We start from the raw sequence: 12,131 nt of genomic DNA, 5'->3' as shown, positions 1-12,131 counted from the left end.
AAACCACTGTCCAAGTTGTTCTCACACTTCTGCTCAGTTCAACACACACTCACTGAGATTGTAAGCACGATGAATTGGGCTAAGTTAACAAGTCAGGCTCCACTCCCTAATAATATTGGCAAAGAAATCAATATCAAAGATTTATTCCAGTCCAAACCAAATAAATTGCCGGGTGAAAAAAATGCCCTGGCATAGTTTGCCACACAAAACAACTTCCTGTATCTTCCCAGTCAGTAGCCTAGATACTGACTTTGAGCCATGAGAATTCAGAATCAGGGGAAAATGCCAGTCTGAGGCATCTGTCACACTCCTAGCACACCCCCAAAAGCGCCCAGCTACATTTCACATCCACTGTCCTAACAGGGGTCAAAATAGGGAAGAGCAGTGCAATACAGAAAACAGAGGCTGCTGGGTGGCAAAAGGCTGGGAAATACCAGTCCTAGTCCTGCTATCAATCGCTCTGGTCACTTCTCTCTGGTCCTGGTGTGGCCAACAGTTACACAAGAGGGTGAGGCATAAAAACACAGATGTCAGGCAAGCTCCAGCATCCAAAATACATAGAAATTAAAAAGCATTAAGGTGATATCAAGGAATGTATGCCATCAACCAGAAAAGTAACTGAAATATTCCTTTTCCCATTCTTAAGAAATCAAAAGTGGAAGCAGAAAATTGAGCAATCAGCCTACCAAGTTGACTGGGGCAACAGAATACACTCACGGATTCTGTTCACAACAGCGGGGGTGACAGACCAAAAGGAGAACGGCAGAGCGTCCCTCTCTCCTCTGTCCACCCATGCCAGCAGCACGTGAGTGCGTCCACATGCAGCACCCAGTCTCCTGTTCCACTGACGCCAGCGTCCACTCACCGCAAGCGTAATAAGTGCCACATGTGCTATGATGCTCCCTCATCTCATCACCATAGACATCCCTGCTGGAGGTGACTATGTGACAGATGAAAATCATGGAGGCCTAGGGAGGTTGAGACCCGCATTCCCACTGCGGTGAGGGTGTGCTTGAGAGGGACCCCACGGCTGGGCGTCCATGCCGCTCTCCTCAGTAATCACTCCCGGACCAGAGCAGCGAGGGAGAATTTTCTTCCTCTCACTATTTTCAGCCCCTTGGCTGACACAGCATTCCCCAGAAATCTATTGAGTTCTGGCAGCTCTGAGGCCACAAAGCCATAAACGCAGGGGACACACAGCCCATCTGTCTCGAACGGGTCTTTTCCTTGTCATGCTGGTCATTTCTAAGAGAAGATGGGTTAAGAAAGACTTGGCAAGTTACCACGAAATGAACCCTCCACTCCTCCCTGGGGGAAGGCTGACTAGCGAGCAGTCAGGCCGGCTTTCTTCCCCCACTCCCTGCATTCCTGTCCCTAAGGAGCCACAGACAATCCCACCAAATATAGGCAGGAGACAGCCGCCTCCTTCCTACAGCTGGAGGGGGGAAGGGTCCTCTCGGGCCTTTCTAACTGCATGAAAACCAAACTGGGAGTTGTACTGACTCGGGCCTCACCCATGTTGCAGGCATGTACAACACAGGTGCCCAGTGGTATCATCAGGCAGAACTACGAATGTGCTTTCCATCGTTTTCATACAATGATTCCAGAACCGCTATTCACACAGCTCCACGTCTCACACATACGACGTGCTTCACGGATTACACAGCATGTTCACCAAGCCCCTCATCCACTCCTCCCAGCAGCCTTATGTGATCCCTTCAGTATGCTTCCTCATCTCCATTTCTTAAGAAATGGAGTTTCTGAGGTTATGAAACCAAAACTTTCCCAAGAACATCCAGCTAGTGTTAGAACCAGGATATGAGGGCTTCTGATTCTAGAACCAGTATTTGTGCCACTGTTCCACATGGGCCCCTCCAGGGATTTCTGCCTGATCTTAAAATGCAGACAGCAAATCTGTCTCTCTACAGTCCTGGGGTTCCCTATAGACAAGAAGTCACACTTCTAACAGAAAGCTTATACTTATTTGGAAGGCTACCTGGGATATTTCTTTTAAGTTAGTTTGTTCATGTTTTGGAAAGATTGTTCCAATGGCAATGCGGGGCATAAAATGTGGAAAGGATTCCATGATGAGGCAGAGAAACAATTCGGGGGCTCTTACAACAGTTCAAATGAGGCATGAGGTGCAACTAGAAAGGACAGAGGGAAAATGCATTGGAAAGAAATGCAAAATGAAATCCACTCAGACCCAGGATGGAAAAAAGGGGATTAAGCATGATGGTGGTTTCTAGTTTGAAAGACTGATGAACACGGATGTCATTAACTACTGCAGAGTGGTATCTGGGGCCTGGGTGCACCAGTTTGTTTAACCATTCACCTGCCGAGCAGTCTCCGGGCTGTTTCCAGTTTCTAGCCTCCATAAACAATGCTGCTATGAACAGATACATAAAGGCTTTTGTGTGAACATAAGTCTTCATTTCTCTGGGATAACTGCCCATGAATGTGAGTGCTGCATCCTATGGCAATTGCACATTTAGTTTTTTAAGAAACTGTCAAGCTGTTTTCCACAATGTCTGTGCCATCTTCCATTCCCACCAGCCAAGTGTGAGTGATCCCGTTTCCCCGCATCCTCACCAGCATTGGCCTTGTTACTACTTTTTATTTTAGGCTTTCTGATAGGTGTATAGTGACGTGGCTTTAGTGTGCCATTTTCTGATGGCTCATGATGTTGAACAAATTTTCATGTGCTTATATGTTATCTGAAATGTCTCTTCAGGTCTTTTATTCATTTTCAAAGTAGATGATTTGGTTTCACTGTTGAATTTTGATAGTTTTTTATATATTATAGATATGAGTCCTTTATCAGACATCTGGTTTGCAAATAGTTTCTCCCAGTCTCTAGCTCCCCTTTTCATCATTATTTTGCATTTTACATTTTAGTCCATAATCCATTGTGAGTTAATTTTTGTGCGAGGTATGAGGTTTAGATCAGAGTTCAGGTTTTTTTCCTATGAATAATCAGGTAGCCAGTAACTTTTTTAAGAGACAAGGTCTCACTCTGTCACCCAGGCTGGAATGCAATGACAAGATCAGAGCTCACTGCAGCTTCGACTCCTGGGCTCAAGTTATTCTCCTGCCTCAGCCTCCTGGAGTAGCTGGGACCACAGGCAGGCGCCACCGTGACCAGTTAATTTTTTAGTTTTTGTAGAGACGGGGTCTTGAGCCATGTTACCCAGGCTGGTGTGGAACTCCTAGGCTAAAGTCAACATCCCATTTATATGGGGCCAGGCAGTGGCACATGACTGTAATCACAACACGTTGGGAGGATGAAGCAGGAGAATCACTTGAACCCAGGAATTCCAGACCAGCCTGAGCAACAGAGGGAGGCCCTGTCTCTGCAAAAAAAATTTTAAACATTAGCTGAGCATGGTATTGTACACCTGCAGTCCCAGCTACTTGGGAGGCTGAGGTGGGAGGATCTCTGCAGCCTATGAGGCTGAGGCTGCAGTGAGCCATGATCGCATCACTACACTCCAGCCTGGGAGAAAGTGAGATGCTGTCTCCAAAAAAAAAAAAAAAAAAAAAAGCTAGAGCATCACCCATATTAAAGACAGGTTTGTTTTTTTGAAAATTTAATTACAGTTATATAATGGACATGTAAAATGTCCAGTTTGAAAGCTTGAAAAATATATAACTAAGTATTCTTACCTTAAAATTCTGATTCCTACCTAAGATATCGCATACTATTTACATAAGTATCACAATGCCTGGACAACAACTAAAAATGTGTATGAGTGAGAAAAATGAGCATGTATGCCTATTAATTGAGGTATATTTCCCCCTTATTACATGAAAAAGTCATCACAGCAAACCCCTGTGACTGTATCTAAAGCAAGCCTACAGTTTTACTTCTCTGTATTATAAAATGCAAGGCTAAAATTCAAATACTAAACATTTTCTGAAGCCAAGGGTAGTTTACTTAAAATAAATGCCTAGGGTCTATATCAAAAATATGAAAAAGCTAGCTACTTCATAGCCATTCCAATCTAAGTTCAGCTTTTTCTTTTTTAATTGACACACAATTGTGTGCTGTACATACGTATAGAGTACACATAGTGATGTCATAATACATGTAATGTATGTGATCAGTGTAATTAGCATATTCACCATCTCAAACATTTATCATTTCTTTGTGTTGGTAACGTTCAATACCCTTCCTCCAATTATCTGGAACTATATATATATATCTATATATATAGATATATATATTTTTTTCTTTTGAGACAAAGTCTTGCTCTGTTGCCCAGGCTGGAGTGCAGTGGTGTGATCTCAGCTCACTGCAACATCTGCTTCGTAGGTTCAAGCTATTCTCCTGCCTCGGCCTCCTGAGCTGGGGTTACAGGCACCCACCACTATGCCCAGCTAATTTTTGTACTTTTAGTAGACATGGGGTTTTACCACGTTGGCCAGGCTGGTCTTAAACTCCTGACCTCAGGTGATCCACTCACCTCAGCCTCCCAAAGTGCTAGGATTACAGGCATGAGCCCCTGCGCCCAGCCTGAAACTATATATTCTTGTTAACTATAGTCATCCTATGTTATAGAACACTAGAACTTATTCCTATCCAGCTATAATGTACAGTGGTGCAATCTTGGCTTGCTTACTGTAGCATCCGCCTCCCGGGTTGCAGTGGTTCTCATGCCTTGGCCTCCCGAGTAGCTGGGATTACGGGCGCCTGCCACTGCACCTGGCAAATTTTTGTATTTTTTAGTAGAGATGGGGTTTCACCACGTTGGCCAGGCTGGTCTTGAACTCCTGGCCTCAAGTGACCCGCCCACCTCAGCTGCCCAACAGTGCTGGGATTACAGGTGTGATCCACTGCTCCCAGCTAAGTTTTGTGTTTTTAGTAGAGACGGGGTTCACTATGTTGGCCAGGCTGGTTTCAAACTCCTGACATCAGGTGATCTGCCCGCCTCGGCCTCCCGAAGTGCTGGGATGTCAGCGTGAGCCCCACGCCCAGCCAGCTGCTCTAGTTTACACTCCCCTACAGTGTGTAAGAGCTCCCTTTTCTCCATATTCTCGCCAGCACTTGTTATTTTTTGTCTTTTCGATAATACCCATCCTAACAGATGAGATGATGCCTCACTGCGGTTTTGATTTGCATTTCTCTGATTATAAGCGATACTGAGCATTTTTTTCACATATTTTTTGGCCATTTGTATGCCTTCCTTCAAGAAATGTCTGTTCTGTTGGGTGTGGTGACACAACCCTGTAAGCCCAGCACTCAGAATGCTAAGGCAGGAGGACAGCTTGAGCCTAGACCGGCCTAGGCAGCATAGCAAAACCCTAGCTCAAAAAAAAAAAAAAAAAAGAAAGAAAGAAAGAAAGAAAGAAAGAAAGAAAGAAAGAAAGAGAAAGAAATATCTGTGTCTGTTCAGCTTTTTGACCTCCAAAAATTAAGAGTCCATTTTGGAATCGGAAGACCTGCCTGATTCAGAGACAATCTGTGTTTGATTCTACTCTGCTACTTCCTATGTGACTTTGGGAAGTTCCCTTAGCCACTTTGAGCTCAACTTCCTCAACATTAACCAGGAATAAGTAGCACCTGCCTCTGCTGGTTAACGCTGAGGACTGAAAGGAGAACCTCCACAACGCCACTTGACAATGCCACCTTGCGGAAGCCCCTCAATGCGGGGCTGGTAGGATCATCTGAAGCCAAATACAACTTTCCTTTCCACTGTCCCAGGCTCACTCTGCATGCGATTAGCAAGGAATAGCGAATAAAGGAAACCAAAATAATTGCTTAATTTGTAAAAAGTGGGGGTGGTGGCAAAATAGGAGGGAGAGGAGGGGAAGGAAAAGCAGCCGGTCACAAGTTCTAGTCCAGGGCTCATCCCCGGCCTCCTCACCCAGGCAATCACCAGTCCCCACCTCCTGGGGAGGGGTACTTTCTCCGCTGGCTTCACCTACAGGAAAGGCACTGCCACAGGTGTTCAGAAACCAGGAGCACCTTGAAATGGGCAATGTGCTTTGGGTAGGAGACCTACAATTTCCCCAAAGAAACCACGGCACAAAAGTGACCCACATAGGAGGGACCAACCGCTGTAAACCCTTGGTGGCAAAAACGGATGTCATACCTTCTGTACAGGAGACACACACCCAGGTAAAACTTGCCAAAATAGCAGAGAAAAAAATACAGCAGACATCCAGTGCCATTCTGTTACAGAAATATGTATATCCCAAAGCCAGGGACCTCTCTGGAACACTGTCTTTATTTCCACGTTTCATGGAAGATGTTTGAGTGCACTCACATGTGTCTCAACAAACTTCCAGTCCCTGCTCTAAAGCCTGTGGCTTCTCAGCAAAACCCAAAAACAAGTATCAGTTTTCCTTCCAAATGGGAAATTTCCTGACCTAGCGAAACCAGCATCAAATCCACTTATTATGAGATAGCTGATTACAGGCGAAGCCCTCTAGTCCCAGGATGACTCCCCTCCTGCAGGAGCAGGAAGGATGGGCAGAGCACTGGCCTGCCAGACCACATCTCCAGGCAGTTTGAAACCATGGCTGCTCAGGTGAGCCATGATAAAAATCAAAACCAAGTATCTCTGAAAAGTATACATGTCAAGACCCAGACCTCGGACCAGACTCAGCAGAAATGGATGTTGCAAGGTTTGTTCAGAGACCTCCTCTCCATGCCCCCTCTCCCCGGGACCTCCCTCCTTGCACTAGGGTTCCAGGGCCAATGGACCGCTCCCTTACCTCTAGCCCAGTGCATTTTCAGGACCAGCTCCCAGACTGTACCAGACCCTGAAATGTATTCGCTGAATGCACTCTTTCTTGAAATGATCATAAATCATCTGACTATAACAACAATTGTTTTAAAAGTGTTCTCTCTCTGTCTCTCAGGAATCATGCCATGAGTTTGAGCAAGCAGCTTTGCTTCCCTCTACTGCAATTCTATCACTTGCAAAATATTAACAATTACTGTGTTCACCCATAGCATTGTTGTAAAAAGCCTTAAGACCCACTTCATGTAGCCTGCCTGGAGCACAGACCCTGTCACATGGTAAATGCCCACTGAAGGTGAGTTATCTGTAGCTATTATTACCTAGTACTACAGCGAATAAAAGGAGTCCATCAGGTCTCATCGTATCACCATGAAAGGATGTCCATGTAGACTGCGGAGTGGGAGTAGGGGGACTCAATGTTTATCAGGTACTATTTTGTTTTTTACAATGTGTACATGTATCTTTGTAGGTACACTGGAAAAGATCTGGAAGGAAATACACCCAGTGTTAATAGTGACTCCCCAAAGACACATTCATCCAAACACACAGGAGAAAAACACTCACTATCTTTCTGTCTTCCAAATCATTTGAACTATTTTCAATAAGCATCTATGGCTTTTGTAAAGTTTTTGAAAGGAATTTATTGCATTTTTTCCTAGAGAAACAAGCAGGAGCACGAAAAAGGTGGAAACAGAAGGTAAAATGGAATGGGACTGAATGGAATTGAGTCCCAGCCAGGCTCAGCAGGCTCATGAACCACGCACCTCTCACTACAACTCAACACCAGCTCTCTCTTCTCTTGGTCCTATGGCCCAAGACTTAGAGATAAAATGTTTATTGTGATCACATCAATCACACCAAGGAGCTTGGAACCACCCTTTCAAACTCCTCTGGTTCTGTGTACCTGCCCGGGGCTGTTAGCTTTCCTCCTGTGTCTTTGGCTGGCCTGTAATCCCCTAGTGGTGGAAATGCACCCTGACACTTAGCCATCATCCCCACAACACTCAGCACCGCATAGAGACCAGGGCAGTGATGCCCACTCGGACTGTGATTCTACTTATAAAGCAAAGGACCAGGGGCCAGATGGGACTTGTCTTTGGTAACTCACCAGCTGTTGCTTGAACCAGAACAAAGCCAGGTCTCCTGATGCCCAGAAAAGAGCTAGTGCCTGTCCCGCTAGAAACGTGGTGAAAATGTTTTGCTTGCTGTGAAAAGACGCACTACTGGAGAAGATGGGTGCAACTTCTCATGGAGCCACTCAGCCCAGATCACCAGGAAACAAGGTAGCCGGATTAGACCCTCAGCCCAGATCACCAGGAAACAGGGCAGCCAGATGAGACACTAAGCCCGTCCACTGGAAAGGAAATCTAGCTGGGCAGTAGAAGGAAATTCACACAGGTTAGCCCGGCCCAACGGCAGCAACAACATGAACAAAACAAAAAATACCTGACTGGAAAGCCATAGCCTGGCTAGCAAATTCAAAACAGAGCCACAATCCTAGCAGCACATATCACTGCAACACAGAGCTTCAGTCAGTGTGCGCACACTTTAAGTAGAAAGGTAAAATGTCCATGTTTTTGGAACAAAGGGCTATTTTTATGTGTGTGTGTGATGTCAGAAGAAACTGTTGGCAAGGAAATAGAAATAGGCGCCCTTACACATTGACAGTGAGATAACGGTATGGCCCTAACAGAAGGGAATCGAGCAACACCCATCAACATTTAAAATGCGCAGAACCCTAGACCCCACAATTCCATTTCTAGCAATGCACCCTATAAATATATTGACGCAAATATGCAAGAATTATGTACAACTCAGCATTGATTAATCCAAACGGTTGGGAATAACCTAAATATTTACCGGTGGGGAAGTGGTGGAGAACACTGTTTATCTTATGCCAACATCTGTGTTTTAAAAAGAAGATACATAGGCTGGGTGCAGTCACTCACACATGTAATCCCAGCACCTTGAGAGGCTGAGGCAGGTGGATCAAGAGGCCAAGATATCCAGACCATCCTGGCCAACACGGTGAAACCCCGTCTCTACTAAAAATACAAAAATAATCTGGGCACGGTGGCGCACACCTGTAGTCCCAGCTACTCAGGAGGTTGAGGCAGGAGAATCGCTTGAACCCAGGAGGTGGAGGTTGCAGGGAGCTGACATCCCGCCAGCCTGGTGACAGAGCAAGACTCCATCTTGGAAAAACAAACAAGCAAACAAACAAACAAAACTGGCAACAGTGGTCACAGGGCAGTGATGGGAGTAGGACTGCCTTTCACTCTCCAGGACTTTTTGAATGTCGCTCATATTACATATTCAAAATATATGACTACAGTAAATATTTTCAGAGTAACTATGAAAAACTGGGGAAATAATAATATCTAACACACAGGACTGCTGCATAATTAAAGGATGAAAAACATTAATCACTATCAGAGTTCAAAGGAAGAAAGATTAATTCTAGCTTGGATATCAGAGCGGGGATCATGTAAAGGAAGTGAGTATTTCAAGTCTTGAAGGATGGAGAAGATTTAAAGAGGCAGAAGTGTGGAGATGATGTCCCAGATGGAGATAGGAACACAGGCGAGGATGATGTCCCAGGTGGAGATAAGAACATAGGCAAAGACGATGTCCCAGACAGAAATAAGAACACAGGTGAAGACGATGTCCCAGATGGAGACAAGAACATAGGCAAAGAAAATGAAGAAATGAGAAGGTATAAATTCTAAATGCAGCTCTCAGGCTGGGCTTCAGAACAGGGCTTAGGCAACAAGTTGGAATGCAAGGCTGATGGCGGGAACGGAAACACTGAAACCCAACTTGCATATCATGCCCAGATCATGAGCCTTGAAGGCCAAGCCAGGGAACCCGTCCTTGATCTTAACAACAAAAAATCACTGGGGTGGGTATGGAGGCTCATGCCTGTAATCCAGTGCTTTGAGAGGCTGAGGTGAGAGGACTGCTTGAGGCCAGGAGTTTGAAACCACTCTGGACAACATAGCAAGACTCTGTCCTTACAAAAAATTTAAAAATTAGCTAGGCAGGATAGCACACCTGTAATCCCAGCTACTCAGGAGGCTGAAGCGGGAGGATCACTTGAGCCCAGGAATTTAGGGTTACCGTGAGCTGTGATTCTGTTGCTACATTCCAGCCTGAGCAACAGAGCAAGGATGTATCTCAAAAATAAAAAAAAAAAAACGAAATAAAATCAATAAATGTTTGTATAGACATAAAGTATAAAATCATACCATATATGATTTAATCCAGATATATAATATAAATTAGAGGGGGAAAAGAGAAATTAGGAAGCTATTATAAGAAGACAAGACTCAACTAAGACATGAGCAAAGGCCCTGGGCTCACAGTGCTATCTTTATATAAAGGAATAAACTACCACATTTATTTTCATGGCATCACCAACTTAGATACAGGCTACAGTATTCTGGAACCATCTCTGTATCAGTCAAATCAGATGGCCATAATACTATAGGCAACACCATAAAAATACTATAGGCAAATACCATAAAAAAAAATGTAAAAACTGTGTGGTTTAAACATTAGTATATTTCTCACAGCTCTGGAGGCTGGAAGTCCAAGATCAAGGTGTCAGCCAACTCAGTTCTGGGACAGGGACCTCTTCCTGGATTGCAGATAGCCACCTTTCTTCTTGTTTCCTCACACCAGGGCAGTGGGAGCTCTCTGCTTTCTCTTTTTTTTTTTTTTTTTTTTTTTTTTTTGAGACAGTCTCACTCTGTCACCAGGCTGGAGTGCAGTGACACAATCTCAGCTCACTGCAACCTCCGACTCCCTGGTTCAAGTAACTCTCCTGACTCAGCCTCCCGAGTAGCTGGGATTACAGGCACGTGCCACCACACCCAACTAATTGTTGTATTTTTAGTAGAAATGGTTTCAGGATGGTCTCAATCTCCTGATGTCCTGATCTGCCCACCTCGGCCTCCCAAAGTGCTGGGATTACAGGTGTGAGCCACCACACCCAGCCAGGTTTCTCTTCTTCTAAGAGCACTAATCCTGTCAGACCAGGGCCCACGCTCATGACCTCATCTAATCCTAATCACCTCTCAAAGGTCCTATCCCCTAATACCATCACACTGGCAGTTAGGGCTCCAGTACAAGAATCTGGGGGAGACACAAACATTCAGTTTATAACAATGTCTTTTCAATCCTGTTGAAAAAAGCAACCAAATGAGTAGGCGAAGAAGTACCTTATATGTAAACAAGTCAGGACTTTTCATATTTCTGCTAATACATTAAGGTCAATTTAAAATGTCTGATAACAAGAGTCAGAAGCAGAGATACATGAAAGTTAGTTAATCTGCAATTTAGGCCCACATTCAGTTGTCTTCCAGTGACATTGCGGCACAAAGAACACTGCTTTCTATTCCTGGTTTTGCCACCAAAGAAGCTGGAACATTTCCCTGTATTTCCATTTATCTTGAAAATCACTGGGCTGACCTAGCAGACCTCCAAGGTCCCTTCCATTCACAAATTCCACAAATAACTTCCTACCAACAGAGGCTACACAAATAAACTACACTGATGAAGGGGAAAGCTAACACTAGCAAACAATGAGATGAACACAAGACAAGACGTATAGAGAAGTGGATCAACCACAAACTGGTGGACGATGAGCCGGCGGGGGATAAAAACACATTCCCTAACGATAGACAGACAGGCAATGGCGCCGAGGTAGTATTGTTGAAGATTTCCTATTTTACATCTTCAACATAAATGGCCCAATTGTTTATATTCATTCTGATTAAATGTGAACGTGAAAACTTCCTCCAGGGGACGCAGACATCTAAAAAATTCTCAATGTATCCAATGTGTCATTTGATATTTTTACTGACCAGAAAAATGAGGGACTGAATATACAAACAGACCATGCCTGATCATATGTATAAAGACAGAACTCAGACCACAACCTGTAGCTACCCACCCAGGAAATCAATCCCCTATCTACAGTAAACAGCCAGGAGGCCAGCCAGGCTAGCACATCAGACAGGAAGCCAGACTGCTCTCTCAACAACCCAGAAACTAAACCACGACTCTGTCCCACGTGGGCAGGACTTGACTCAAAACTGACAGCCACCCTAATTTTGGCCCCTATTTCCGGTTAGGATAATTCAGAGAAAGCCAAATACGCCCCTAACCAATCACATAGGACACCCCACTTCTGCACAGCCGCCTCCAGCCCCCACAACAGCCTCCACTGGGAGTCATTCTTTTCCATCCTGAAGCTTCCCCACTCCTCATCCGCCACTCACTGCCATGTCAGTCTCTGCCACACGCAAATGACAGTGCCGACTCCCTTGCCACAGCAGCTCTGAGAAAGTTGCCTCTGCCTGTCTCATGTGGGTGGCC

This window comes from Macaca mulatta, chromosome 8 (genome assembly GCF_049350105.2).
Source record: "Macaca mulatta isolate MMU2019108-1 chromosome 8, T2T-MMU8v2.0, whole genome shotgun sequence".
Classification (NCBI taxonomy): domain Eukaryota; kingdom Metazoa; phylum Chordata; class Mammalia; order Primates; family Cercopithecidae; genus Macaca; species Macaca mulatta.
The sequence above is the reverse complement of the archived record's forward strand: the minus strand, read 5'-3'. Positions refer to the sequence as shown.